A 15,738-nucleotide genomic window follows, 5' to 3' on the forward strand; every position below is an offset into this window, starting at 1 on the left:
TCTCTGTTGCCCACGAGTAAACCCTTTGTTCTTGGTAGTCAGTGTTAACCTTGGCCAACTTCTCTTTTTTGTAATGTATGAGATCCCTCTTGTACTCCTTAATTTGGGTGTTGAGTTTATCTACCCAATTGTCAGTGCTTTTCTTATGCTGGGCATACACTGCCAGATAAAATGTCTGTCAGACCAACAGACATTTTATCTGGCCGGCTGCCAGCCGCAGATGTCCGCGGCATACACTGTGAGAGAAATCTCACAGTGTATAGCCCAACATCCGCGCTCCGCCCCCGGGGGAGGAGACATTTCCCTGTTCCTTCCGTAGGAAGGAATACAGGAAATGTCTGTCTGTCGGCTGCGTTGGGCATACACTGCCCGATGTGGCCGACAGTTTACTGGGTAATATCGCATCGGACGGGCATGCTGGACAATCCAGCATGCCCGACCGAGCAATATTTAACCCTCGGTCGCCCCCCCCACGCTACAATTATTGCGGCGATCCGCCGATACAGGGCGGATCGTCCCGATAATTGTAGCGTGTATGGCCAGCATTAGAAAGACTGTTTTTATGTGTAGTTTCAAATGTTTTGATTTTTTCTCAGATGTTGTTGAGTTCTCTAGCAGACTCCTCTATGACTAACAAAATAAGGTCAAGAGAGCATATGTTAAGAACAGCTACCCACCTCCGACAGAAATCAACACTGTTTCTGCCGATGGTGGGAATGTTATTAATCCTAAATCCTCTGGGAATTTTTTTTTCCCTATGATAGTCAGAAAGTGTCACACCATGTAGGTGATAGTCAATCTCTTTTTTCTTAAGTCTGAGTAGTTGAACAAATATCCCATGCATTGTGCTCTTGTTTTTTTCTTTCTTGATATTGTTCCCTGATTATCCCTTCGTTATTCCATTCCTCTTTTTCCATTCCCTGTGGATGTTTTTTATCTCAATTAGGCCTAAAGGGCTTTACCTATATTCTGGATTATACACGCCTGGATTACAGTCATTCTACACTGGACATGCCTTATACCGTTCGATCTTTGAAGCTAAGCAGTGTAGGCCAGGCTAGTACTTGGATGGGAGAGCTCCTCGGAATACCTGGTACTGTAAGATGGCAGTACCCATGGTTATATTTTGAGTCAATACATTCACTTTCCCATTCCCATGTTTTCCCAGGTTTGTCTTACTTTTCATTCATGCATTGTTGAGTTGCCTTATATAGCCATTCACTTTTGAATCATACTGATGTTTGTTCCCAACAGCCGTCATATTGTACATCAGGGCTGTCTCACATGGATTCCTGATGTCTTTTCTGCTGCTTGCTGTTTTCAGCATATATATATTCATATATCTATAATTGATGTTTCTTAGACATTAACCTGTGAGCACACATATGTGTGGCTGACAGTATGATTCTCTGGGCATCACTTACCATTCATCTGCCCATTGATGTATTGCATCCATGGGGCTATTTGCTTCCCATCCTGCTTTTTCACAGCATATGTCTTATTATTTATTTATTGCATGGCACCTACGTGTATCTCGTGGTCTTACCTTTATTGTATCTGTTACCATTAGACCTTGTGTCCATCATTCACACATCTATACAGTATGCCATGTATTTTATTGTACATTGTTTTAAGGAGCTACTTAAACTACTATTTTTTTCTGTCCCACAGCGCTCAGACGAAGCCGGGTTGCCATGGTAATCTACAGTGACACCCGACGCTCGTGTGAGCCGCGTCATGACACGTGGTCCCCTATCAGAGCCGGGTTGCCTTGGTAACGTGTATGCGGCACCTGAAGTTCTCTATATCCGTGTCATCATGGTAGCGCCGGTCCCGCCTCTATGACGTTGTTCACTTGGTGGGCGGCTAGGTAATCAAGCATGGACATTATGGGATGTCACTGGGTATTTAGGTATGTTGTGTATCTGTTCACTGTTGTTCTTGATAAAAGTCAGACCGACTGAAACATTGAACGCTGATCGTTTGGAGTCGTGAGTCTTATTTATTTCAAGTCCTGTGAGTGCCGCTGTTTTTCTCTGCATATACTTGGTTCATTAACCATTTGAGGGCACCCAGGCAAGTACAGCCTATATTGTGAAGTGCCGGCATTACTAATAAATATATATATATATATATATATATATATATTTATATATATATATATATGTATTACCAGTTACTAAGCACTTTCTAGTCCGTCTATTAATTCTGCATTTGTTTGGGCTCTGGAAATAAGTGCACCCCGGAGGCTGGATCTTTTAAATGGAGTGCCGATCAGCGAAATTTATATATATATATATATATATATATATATACAATCACAGATGGCCTGGCACTCCCAATATCACATAAAAATTATATCTGCTGCCGGTGCCCTCACGAATTCCTAGGATACAGATAGCCAAGGTGCGGCACTCGCGGCATAATCTCAATGGATAAACGATACATGACACACAGTTAGTCAACGTTTCAGTTCTTTACTGAACTTTTTTCAACATAACAAATACATATAACAAACATACCTTTATACATGAACAGCACCACGTGTAATGCCGGGAGCCAGGGCCGGGACCACCCATCCGTCCTGCGGCACCATGAGATGACGTCATGACGCCTAGGCATCCAGGCTCGGCTTCCCTCAATTGTGTCACCATCACCATAGCTACCATATAAACAAAAAATTTTTTAATCTAAAATCAAGCGGCACAAGTATAAAGCAACTTTCAATGAGATAAACAGGGTTAGCTCATACTAATGTTCATATATTATCTTATAATGAATATTATTTCAATATTGATGGTCCCCAAGCAAAACAACAAAAAACATATATATCAAGAATCAGAAATTGATTTTACATTCTCCTAGCATGTCAACCGACATACATGTCAGTCAGAAACAGATTGTAAAGATTATAGAAAACTATTATATGAAATATTCTCGTTAAGTCCCTTAGGAGTGATGACATCTAACCGGACTATCCAACGTGCCTCGCATTGTAATAATTTGGTGGCGCGATCACCACCTCTCATTAAAGGAGGAATGTGGTCGATCATTCTGTACCTAATGCTAGATACTGGGTGGCTAAATTCTGCAAAATGGCGCGCCACCGGCTGTTCACTGGTACCACTCGCCAATGCATTACGAATGGCTGAACGGTGCACTGCCATTCGTTCTTTAAATTTGCGCTCGGTCTTACCGACATAAGATAGTCCACAGGGACAGATAACCTGGTATACCACAAAACAAGTGTTACAATTCAATTGGTGTCTAATAAAGAATTTTTTTCCGCTATGAGGGTGTAAAAATGTGTCTCCTCCTATCAAGAATTGGTAAGTTACACATGTACATTTAATACAACCAAATTTCTTTTTAAGAAAAGGTTGTGGCTTATTACCCAATTTTGATACATCTGTTTTGACTAAGAGGTCGCGTAAGTTACGCCCTCTCGAATAGCTGGGCATCAGCTAGCTCTCATGCAGATTTAGTGTACTGTCTGATTCAATTAAAGACCAATTAGATTTAGCAATATTGGCAATCTTAGAAGATGATGTATTGAATCTGTTGACCCAGGGAAGTCTATTATTAAGGGATTTGCGTTTATCCTTTTTAACTAATAGATGTTTACGATCCAATGCTAATACTTTAGCTTTGGTCAATTGTAGGGACTTAAATGAATACCCCCGGGCACAAAAGCGCTCAATTAACTCGTCAATTTGAGAAATAGCCACATTTGAGTCACTGTTAATTCGTCTGACCCTGATCATTTGGCTATATGGTAAACCCTGAATAAGTTTCCTCGGGTGGCAACTCTGGGCTTGTAATAACAGATTTCTATCTGTAGGTTTAGAATACAGTGTGGTCTTGATGGCATTATTTCTAACCAATATCTTTACATCCAAAAAATTCACCTCTGTCAAGCTCATGCTGTAGGTGAATTTAATAGGAGAGCTGCTCTGGTTATGAGCTACCATAAGTGATTGAAATTCTACCGCTTTGCCACACCAAAACACTAGGAGATCATCAATGAAGCGTGAATATAACATGATTTGAGATGCAATACTAGAATTAGAAAAAAACAAATCACTTTCAACCTCAAACATCACAATGTTTGCATACACAGGAGCTGCGCTAGAGCCCATTGCGCAGCCCCTGTGCTGCAAATAGAATGATTTATCGTATAGAAAAAAATTACTTGTCAATACCAGTTCAAATAATCGCAATATGCAGTCAATCATCGCTTCCCCAAAAACAGCTTTTCTCCCCAAGAAAGTTTTCACACATGCAAGGCCAAAGTCATGGGGTATCGAAGTATATAAGCTCGTCACATCAATTCCAATAAGCCAACAGTTATCAGGGATATATTGCAATGTATCAAGCTTGTTAAGCAACATAGTTGTATCAAGCAGAAAAGAGGCTTCATTTTGTACCAATGGCTGTAACAAAAAATCCAAAAATATTGCTGTCGGTTGCAGGAGTGATCCCCGTGCTGACACAATCGGGCGACCTGGTGGCGGGTTAATCCCCTTGTGGATTTTTGGCAGCGTATAAAGTAATGGCATGATAGGGAATTTAGGAATTAACGATTCCATCATTTTGACTGAGATAAACTGCAAATCCACAGCATGCTGTAAAATGTTACATAATTTTTTATTACACATCGATGTTGGATCATAGGTAAGTAGAGTATACACTTCTTTATCTGCCAGCTGCTTTTCGATTTCTTTTTTATAGTCCCCCAGGTCCTGAAGGACAATAGAACCCCCTTTGTCTGCTGGCCGTATAATTACATTTTTATTGTTAGAGAGGGAAAACAATGCCTCTCGTTCTAATAATGACAAATTTGGGTGAGAAGGGAAACAATCCCTGCGCAAATTAGAAAATTACATCCAACATCGTCATTTGAACCTCAATCTATCAATCCCAGTATTAAAACATACATGAGAATTTTAGATCAGGAGGTTACTAAATTAAATCTAACCAGTACCCCTTCTCACCCAAATTTGTCATTATTAGAACGAGAGGCATTGTTTTCCCTCTCTAACAATAAAAATTTGCAGTCAAAATGATGGAATCGTTAATTCCTAAATTCCCTATCATGCCATTACTTTATACGCTGCCAAAAATCCACAAGGGGATTAACCCGCCACCAGGTCACCCGATTGTGTCAGCACGGGGATCACTCCTGCAACCGACAGCAATATTTTTGGATTTTTTGTTACAGCCATTGGTACAAAATGAAGCCTCTTTTCTGCTTGATACAACTATGTTGCTTAACAAGCTTGATACATTGCAATATATCCCTGATAACTGTTGGCTTATTGGAATTGATGTGACGAGCTTATATACTTCGATACCCCATGACTTTGGCCTTGCATGTGTGAAAACTTTCTTGGGGAGAAAAGCTGTTTTTGGGGAAGCGATGATTGACTGCATATTGCGATTATTTGAACTGGTATTGACAAGTAATTTTTTTCTATACGATAAATCATTCTATTTGCAGCACAGGGGCTGCACAATGGGCTCTAGCGCAGCTCCTGTGTATGCAAACATTGTGATGTTTGAGGTTGAAAGTGATTTGTTTTTTTCTAATTCTAGTATTGCATCTCAAATCATGTTATATTCACGCTTCATTGATGATCTCCTAGTGTTTTGGTGTGGCAAAGCGGTAGAATTTCAATCACTTATGGTAGCTCAAAACCAGAGCAGCTCTCCTATTAAATTCACCTACAGCATGAGCTTGACAGAGGTGAATTTTTTGGATGTAAAGATATTGGTTAGAAATAATGGCATCGAGACCACACTGTATTCTAAACATACAGATAGAAATCTGTTATTACAAGCCCAGAGTTGCCACCCGAGGAAACTTATTCAGGGTTTACCATATAGCCAAATGATCAGGGTCAGACGAATTAACAGTGACTCAAATGTGGCTATTTCTCAAATTGACGAGTTAATTGAGCGCTTTTGTGCCCGGGGGTATTCATTTAAGTCCCTACAATTGACCAAAGCTAAAGTATTAGCATTGGATCGTAAACATCTATTAGTTAAAAAGGATAAACGCAAATCCCTTAATAATAGACTTCCCTGGGTCAACAGATTCAATACATCATCTTCTAAGATTGCCAATATTGCTAAATCTAATTGGTCTTTAATTGAATCAGACAGTACACTAAATCTGCATGAGAGCCAGCTGATGCCCAGCTATTCGAGAGGGCGTAACTTACGCGACCTCTTAGTCAAAACAGATGTATCAAAATTGGGTAATAAGCCACAACCTTTTCTTAAAAAGAAATTTGGTTGTATTAAATGTACATGTGTAACTTGCCAATTCTTGATAGGAGGAGACACATTTTTACACCCTCATAGCGGAAAAAAATTCTTTATTAGACACCAATTGAATTGTAACACTTGTTTTGTGGTATACCAGGTTATCTGTCCCTGTGGACTATCTTATGTCGGTAAGACCGTGCGCAAATTTAAAGAACGAATGGCAGCGCACCGTTCAGCCATTCATAATGCTTTGGCGAGTGGTACCAGTGAACAGCCGGTGGCGCGCCATTTTGCAGAATTTAGCCACCCAGTATCTAGCATTAGGTACAGAATGATCGGCCACATTCCTCCTTTAATGAGAGGTGGTGATCGCGCCACCAAATTATTACAATGCGAGGCACGTTGGATAGTCCGGTTAGATGTCATCTCTCCTAAGGGACTTAACGAGAATATTTCATATAATAGTTTTCTATAATTTTTACAATCTGTTTCTGACTGACATGTATGTCGGTTGACATGCTAGGAGAATGTAAAATCAATTTCTGATTCTTGATATATATGTTTTTTGTTGTTTTGCTTGGGGACCATCAATATTGAAATAATATTCATTATAAGATAATATATGAACATTAGTATGAGCTAACCCTGTTTATCTCATTGAAAGTTGCTTTATACTTGTGCCGCTTGATTTTAGTTTAAAAATTTTTTTGTTTATATGGTAGCTATGGTGATGGTGACACAATTGAGGGAAGCCTTGACTGCTGCAGCACCCACTGCAAGAGCCGGACTTCCGTCTGGCTCCTGCAGTGGGTAATGGGACTGACGTCATGATGTCATGACGTCTGTCCCATAATGCTGAGCGCGCCAGCCCGGGCGGACTGGCGGGCGGGAGCGGCATCGCGGACAGGAGCAGGAGCAGCGCGGAATCAGGTAAGTATATTTTTATATATATATTTTTTTTAACCTATCTGCACAATGGGGGAGGGGGGTGGCTACTACTGGGGGGACCTCTACTAGGGGAGGTGTGGCTACTACTGGGGGCGCCATTGGGAGGACCTATACTGGGGGGGCTACTCTACTGGGGACTACTACTTGGGGGGGGAACTACCACTGGGGGCATTCTAAAAGGGGCCTATTACTAGAGGCACTGCACTCGGGGGACCACTACTGGGAGCAATAATAGGAAGGGCCACTACAGGGACCACTGGATAGGGGGGTCACTACTGGGAGCCTGCATCAGGGGGACCACTACTGGGGGCACTGCATGGGAGGGGGGGGACTACTGCTGGGGGCACTATATAAGGGGCTTACTGCTAGGGGCACTGCGGGGACCACTACAGGGGGCACTAGATAGGGGGGATCACTACAGGGTGCCTGCATAAGGGGACCAATACTGGGAAAACTGCATGGGGGGGACTACTGCTGGGGGCACTATATAAAATGGCACTGCATAGGGGGGGACTATTACTGGGGGCACCATATAAAGGGCACTGCATAAGGGGATACCGCTACTGGGCGCACTGCATTGTGGGGACTGCTACTGGGGGCACTGCATAAAGGGGAACACTACGTGGGGCACTGCATTTGGGGGGGCAACTACTGGGGGTACTGAGTAAGGGGAACTAATTGGGGGCTGTATAAGAGGGACCACTACTGGGGATACTGTATTAAGGGCACTAATATGGGCCTGCATAAGAGGGACCACAACTGCGTACTGGGGTACTGTATAAGGGGTACTACTGGGGTTAAGGTGAATATGGATAGGAATGTTCAGTTTGAAAATAAAGGGGTGTGTCATGTTGACACACCCCATTTTTAAGTGACCACGCCCATTTTTTGTCCTGGAAATATTCTTTAATCTGGAGGGTTCGATTAAATCGATGCAAATTAATTTTCCATCGGAAATCATCATTGGGGTTAGAGGGTACAAAAGAAAGTACTTTACTAAGATCACTGGTTTCTATTGAAGTTAGTGTTCTAGAGGAGAGGTTAAAGATTAGGTCCTCTTCCTTACCACAGGTGGCTTTGCTACCTCTTTGGTTTTGGCCGCCACAGCGCGTGGGCTTGGTTCTGGACTGTCTACCCTTGAGCGAGTGACTCGGCCTAAAGTGCCTCTTTTGTTAATATCGCCCTCATCAGAATCGTTAATGGCGAAATCGCTGTCGCTGTTGGATTTATATGTGTCACTTTGACCTTGTCTCTGCCGCCATGGTTGTCGCCCTCGATAGTTAAATCTAGAGGGTCTAGTGCCTGTTCCTGTGAGCCAGCTATACACACGGTTGTCCTCGTAATCAGACTGTACTGATTGTAGTTTGTTCTTTTTAAATTTTAACAGGTCAGCTTGATGTTGTTCTACTTGTTGTGCCAATTTATCCCAAGTCTGTTTGTATTTTTTATCCTCAAGGATGGGTTAGTGTTGTAATTTGTAGTCTGCTAATTTGTTTTTGGTGCTTTGCAGTTCTTTGTTGGATTCTTGAATAACTAGAAGCATTAGGTCAAAACTGTATTTGTTTAGTATAGCGATCCAATTTCTACAAAACTCAGCACTATTACGGCCAATAGTGGGAGTGTTTTTAATTCTGAAACCTCTTGGAATGAGTTTAGCCCTGTAAAAATCTGATAATGATGTCCTATGGAGGAGGAAATCAGTCTCTCGTTTCTTCCATTTGAGGATTTGATGGTAAATATACTGAGTACTGAGAGCATCCTGCACAGACTCAGGGGTTGATTGAAATAAAATTGCAGATGCCTGTTCATCAGTGAAACTTTTAACTTCACCTTTTAAAGTCAGGAAAGAAACAGGGTCTTGATTTCGCACAGTAGGATCCATGTTGAAAAAAATTTACCTTATTCAAACTGAATGAGTTGAATGGTGCACTGTAATACACCAGCGTGGATATTTAAAGAAAAGTAAAATCACTTGAAAATGAAAAAAATGCATGAAAACAGCAGGAAAAAAAACCAAAAACAAAAAAGCCGGTGCCTTAACACTATGGAAAGTCTTCAAAAGAAGATTTCCAAGGATACATATAATGCAAAAGTTCGGCACTCAGGTAAAACTGCGAGTGACGGGATGCCTTCCTAAACAATGCATACAAGTCTCAATGTTCCTCCTATGTGAGGTATGGAAACCCCCCAGGAGAAGAAGAAAACACAGGAGGTACTCCCTTTGAAAATAGAAAAAATTATATACTTATAGTTATATCATATTGAAAAACAGTACAGCGGCATGTCAACATTTCAAGGTCCGCAGACCTTTTCATCAGGACTGTACAACAGGTATTAAGCATAAAGTGACTGGTGCTTACCTTAAATATAAGGCTGTGTATGTGGAAAGGTGCTGAAGGGATAGAGCGGCAAGTGCGGGCGTCCCTGCCACGAGATCCAGCCTGGCATCCGGCGGAAGCAGGGAACTCCGAAGGGGGTAACCTAGCAACACCGACGCTCGGCTGGTGATGTCATCTGGGGACCCCGGCAGCCGCAAGATGTGATGAAGTGAAAAAAACTCTGAGAAATGTGTAGTGAAACAGCCGCTGTGCGCGGCTGTGAAAGGAAGAAAAGTGAAGCCAGTTAATATATGAGGATAACATATTAAAAACAAAAGAATGAAAACAGTGCACATCCTATAGAAAATTAGAGGAGCTACTGTACAAAGGTGTGTGAGGCTGGTCACAGAGTATTGAAACAAAAACTGAAACAGAAATAGATGATGGTTAATAAAATAAATATAACACATCTGGATAATGATCAAATGAACGAAAACAATGCAAAAAGTCTGGCAGGACTCGAGGATATCAACAATCCCTGATAATTGTATTATAGCTAATAAGAAATAAAGCAAGTGTGGTGGAAAATGAAAGATAAATAGAGCTGCTTAAAGCTGGTTGTTATTAAACTCGAAACGTTGATGTATCGACGCCTGCATTATGGTTCTTTTTCAAGTCCGGAGAGTGACACTGCCCTGCTTCTCTCTCTCTCTCTCTCTCTCTCTCTATATATATATAATATATATATATATATGTGTGTGTGTGTTTGTGTATATATACAATGTGTTATGTTTGGCGTCCGCTTATATACAATAAGATTGGTGGTGGGATTATATGCTAGGGGGCACCAGTAAAAATTTTGCCTAGGGCACCAAATTGGCTAGGGCTGGCTCTGATATTACCGACTGAATTTGCATTATCACGGGGATTTACTAAAAATCCCTTGCAGGGACAGAGATAATTTCAACTATTTCTTTTTATTTAATTCTATTTATCCAAATCGCTCTTCTACTCACTTTATCTACCTCTACTTTTACTTCTGTTACCCCAAAACCCCCCTCTAGCGCTCATAAATCTCTATCTACTGTAACATTATATCAATTTGAGCTGCTTTACAATATAGAAGCACAGCAATACTACTATTTTCTCTCCACTTACTCCCAGAGCTTCCATCCTCATTTCCACAATCTACAGTACTGTTATTTCACCGATAATTCTACTTCTTCGGCTCGAGTACCTCTTCTCTCAGGCAACTTTGGACATCATCATGATTCACCATAGCCGCTGCTTATCCCTGAATTCTCCTGTGCCATACATACCATGGACAACCTTACCATCTACTGCTACAATCCATACATCAACACTTTCTGCTGACTGCATCTACATTATGGTGAAATGATTAGTTGGTTTGGCACCTTTACTGATACTTGGTAAACATGATTGCCCTGGGACTTGCTGGGCTTTGATGCATTGAAGTTACATGTGATGGTTGCTTCCTTCTCAGTGTTGCAGATTATTATGGTCTGTTTCTATTATCAGTTGTCGTGACATCAAAGTGCCTGCTGCAAGAATGATACCTTATTGTCCTTAAAATGAGTGTGCATTTGCCTGTGTGATGCTTTAGGGTGCTATGGACTTGGTCTGTAGTGCATGTTACTCAGGGAGCCTCCTGTGAGGGACTGTACCTAGTGCTTGCCGTGATTACAATTTGATCTCTGCTGTGCCTGGCACCTTGCTGATTCGGCATATGTACGTATCATTAGGGTTTCAGCACAGTTTGGGTGGCAGAATCATTTGAGCCTGTATGTCCCTTGACCTTCTCATCATCTATGCCTCTTTACCTTCTAGGCCTCCTCACCACCTAGGTTTCATCAACACCGAGGCCTCTGCACCAATTATACCTTTGAACATCTTAGGCATCTTCACCACCTATCAACTCTGTTAACGAGGCAAAGCACTAATCACACCAGGACTATCTCAGCACCATCTACTGTGGACAACTAAAACATTGAGACCACTACATTACTGAAACCTGCTACCTGGCCTACCATTTTGCCCTAAGAGCTTTGTGTTTCCTAACATGACCAAATTCAACCTGCTCTAATGTAACTTTAACTGCCCAGCAGTCCTCCTTCTTCCTTACTGCTTCTATTGGTTACGTTTTGTATTACCCCAATTGATCATATTTCTTCTTCATCAATCACCATTTTGTGAATGGGTAGTACAGAGAACACATGGAACTGATGATTTCCTGGGATTCTTGTATATAGAAAGTAACTTTTGCATTGTGTATTTAATATACTGTCTTTTGCTCTTCCATTTGGATTGCATCTCAATGTATTGCTTGTCTTACCGTTTGTAACCTATATAGTGCATATATGCACATGGTGGGTAGGATAGACAATCTATGTATCTGATGATTCTGTGGGTTTTGGTTAGTTAATATGACACCGCTTGTTCCTCCTAGTTCCTAAATTTGTATCACCTTTCCAAGTATTGCTTTTTGTAATCTACATAGTACATTTTATTGTAACCTACATAGTGTGCCTTATTCAGCTGCCTCACCTAGAACTTTAGTGGGTGGAATGAACAACATGATGATGCTGTAGGTATCTTGTAATTTGTTGTATCTCCCCAAACTATAATTATATCCACACATATAGCTTATTACACCCATTCTAACCCCTCTTCTTGTACTTTTGTGTCATGGGCTGTTCCAGGGGTCCGTGCAGGGTCCGGGACTTACCTACCTGGGCGCTCTGGCGGGGTCTGTCTGGTTGGGGTGCAGGTTGCTGGCGACTGGCATGGTGTGCGGGCAGGTCCCTGGGAGGCAGCACTGGTTCTTGGAGTTGCTGGCACTACTCAGGCTGGAGATCTGAATGGACGCCACCGACTGCTGGGCGCCGCCATCTTGAATTTTGGCAACATGTCAGGAAACAGCCAATCTGCTCTGAATGTTTCTCTGTGGGCTCTGGCAGCCAATCCAGCTCCAGTCATAGCTACTTAAAGGCTTCCTGGGAGTCCTCTAGTTGCCAGTGCAACGTCTTACACAGCTAGTCTGTGTGTTTGTTCTCTGTGCTCCGTAGTCTTGTTTGCCTTCAGTGTACCTGTTGCAGTTCAGTTGGGGTATCCATTGCAGTCTGCTCCATTAATTTGTGCCCCTGCCAGTGCTCAATCCATCTTTGTTCTGGTAAACCTCGCTGTCACCTACGCCACGTTACAGAGCCTCCTCCGCCAGCATTCCTAGTATCAGGTTCCCGGTCCTCTGTGTCTCCAGAGTCGTACCTATAATTCCTGGTGGAGACAAGCTTGCCGTGGTTCTCCGTCCTCTGCATTCTCCAGCAATAGGCACAGTTATTCATTAATAAGTACCCCCTCCGTTCAGCCTCGTTTCAGTATCAGGAAACTGCTCATAAGGATTCTTCTGCACCCAGTCTGGTTCCTTTTCTCACTTCAGACATGACATTTCATAAGCAGGATGAGCATTCCGCAGAACTGATAATTCTATGGGTATCTTGTATGTTTTACTTAATATTTATATTTTGTATTCAACCACTGTAAACATTATAGTATGCCAAAGATGGCTGCCTTTGTATTTTGGCTTGTTTCATGAAAATGTTATGCAATTGGATGTCTCCTTGGAGAAAAGTGCTATATAAATAAGCATTATTATTATTACAACCACACACTCCATAGCCACGTTTGCAAAGAAGTATGCCTTTTATAGGTCTCCTAGGTCCTATAAAGCCAATGGTGTTTTCTCTTTAGGAGGGTTTTCTGGTGGATTGTCCTTGGGTCTGCATAACTGCAGCTTACTAAATCATATGATTTGTATGTATATGTTTGTATTTAACGTGTAAAATATGTGATGATGATATATAACATTTGTGGTGATTTCTAGCAGTTTTGTCTTTAATAAACCTGTCAGTTTCATACACGCACGCAGGAGGGGGGTTCTGAGTACCCAGAAATCCCCCTGCCCGCTAACCAGTAAGTGTAGTGCGGTCTGCACTAAACAGTGACAAACACACAGCCGCCGGCGTGGCGGTGGTGTTTGTTTTAGCAGCCAATTAGAGTCAGACAGACTCTCATTGGCTGCTGCATCAACGGGGGGACCACTACTGGTTGCATTGTATAAGGGGACCACTGCTGGGGGCACTGTATAAGGGGCACTACTGAGGGCATTGCATAAGGAAGACCCACTACTGGGGGCACTACATAGTGGGGCACTGTATATGGGGCACTACTGGAGGCACTGTATAAGGACCATTACTGGGGGCACTGTATAAGGGGCACTACTGGGGGCACTGTAAAAGGGGCACTGCATGGGGGGCACTACTGAGGGCACTGTATAAAGGGAACTACTTCATAGGGGGATCACTACTGTGGGCACTGTAAAAGGGGCACTACTGGGGGCACTGTATAAAGGGCACTACTGCATAGGGGACCACTACTGGGGGCACTGTAAAAGGGGCACTACTGGGGGCACTGTATAAAGGGCACTGCATGGAGGGGCACTACTGAAGGCACTGTATAAAGGGCACTACTGGGGGCACTGCATAGGGGACCACTACTGGGGGCACTGTATAAGGGACACTACTGGGGGCACTGCATAGGGGGACCACTACTGGGTCCACTACATAGGGGGCACTGTATATGGGGCACCACTGGGGGCACTGCATGTGGGGGCACTACTGAGGGCAATGTATAAGGGGCACTACTGGGGGCACTGTTTAAGAGGCACTACATAGGGGGCACTGTATATGGGGAACTACTGGGACACTGTATAAGAGGCACTACTGGGGGCACTGTATAAGGGGCACTACTGGGGGCACTACTGGGGACATTGTATAGGGGGGACCACTACTGGGGGCACTGTATAAGGGGCACTACTGAGGGCACGGTATAAGGGGCACTGCATAGGAGAACCACTACTGAGGGCACTACATAGGGGCACTGTATAAGGGGCATTGCATAGGGGGACCACTACTGAGGGCACTACATAGGGGCACTGTATATGGGGCACTGCTTAGGGGGACCACTACTGGGGGCACTGTGTAAGGGGCACAACTGGGGGGAGGGGAGTCTTTAATAAATCATTTTTTTAGTGATAGAGGTGTGTGTGTGTGTCTGTCAGTGTGTGTGTACCCCGTCATAGGCTGAGTGGTGATAAATCCTGTGTAAGCTGTTGGAGCCCCCCCAGCGTACCCTGCACTGCATTCTGCAGGGTATCGGATGTATCCCCTTCAGTAGATGTACCCTGACGTCATCAGCTACTGTTCAGTGTCATTGGTTACTATGTACATAGAGGGGGATTATAAACCTGTGTTGAGTGAAGTGAGCTACTGTGCCTGAAGCGTGGCGAGCAGACAAATTTCTGCTTTTGGTGGCCTTTATGGGCATGGAACTGCGCTTCTGCCCTCACCCAATGTCACAAGTACATCTACTGAAGGTGATCTATACACTACCCAGTCTGCAGGCACCTGTCTGACCAGTCCAGTGACCACACCACTACAACATCGTCCACTTCCTCCATCTTATTACACACACAGTCTCAGAGTCAGACTGTCTCTACTAAAACTTGACTCACTGTCAGTCTTCTGACAGTCTCCTCCTGGCTGGTCCCTCTCCAGCCTCCAGCAGCAGCTTAGGTCTAAGTTAGCTGTCTGTCAGGCAGGACTAGTAGTAGTTGTCAGGCGCTAGTGAGGTATGTCATGCTGGCAGCTGCAGTACTCACTGAGTCACCTGTGATCCATCCAGTCTGTCTCACTCAGCTTTTCCTCAGCCCTGGGGTCCACCACAACATGCCTCCGCTGCGCTGGTCCCACAGTCACGGACCACAGCCGCTGCTAGCAGACCACCACAGGCAGCCAGTTACTGTATGTCCGCTGCTGCCGCCATAGCCGCCGGAGTCAGAGACTTCACACACCATCTCAGGGTTGACGTCATGTCATGCCCGTCTCACCCTGCACTGCCCAATCCTAGCTGGCTGGGTGTGTCTTTAAGGAAGCGGGGCAGGCAGTGGGGGGCAGGCGCAGCAGGCCAGCAGAGATTTTCTAGACAGATACAGTCAGTGACAGACAGTTAGTTAAGGGCCAGTCAGAGAGGCAAGAAAAATTGTCTCTGGTGTTGCTAAACAGCATTTCACATGTGTTCCAGTTACCAGCCACCTGTACTACTGCTGCACTCTGCCCCTGTTCCA

The sequence above is a fragment of the Taudactylus pleione genome, unplaced genomic scaffold (genome assembly GCF_031769625.1).
Source record: "Taudactylus pleione unplaced genomic scaffold, aTauple2 ptg000154l, whole genome shotgun sequence".
NCBI lineage: Eukaryota > Metazoa > Chordata > Amphibia > Anura > Myobatrachidae > Taudactylus > Taudactylus pleione.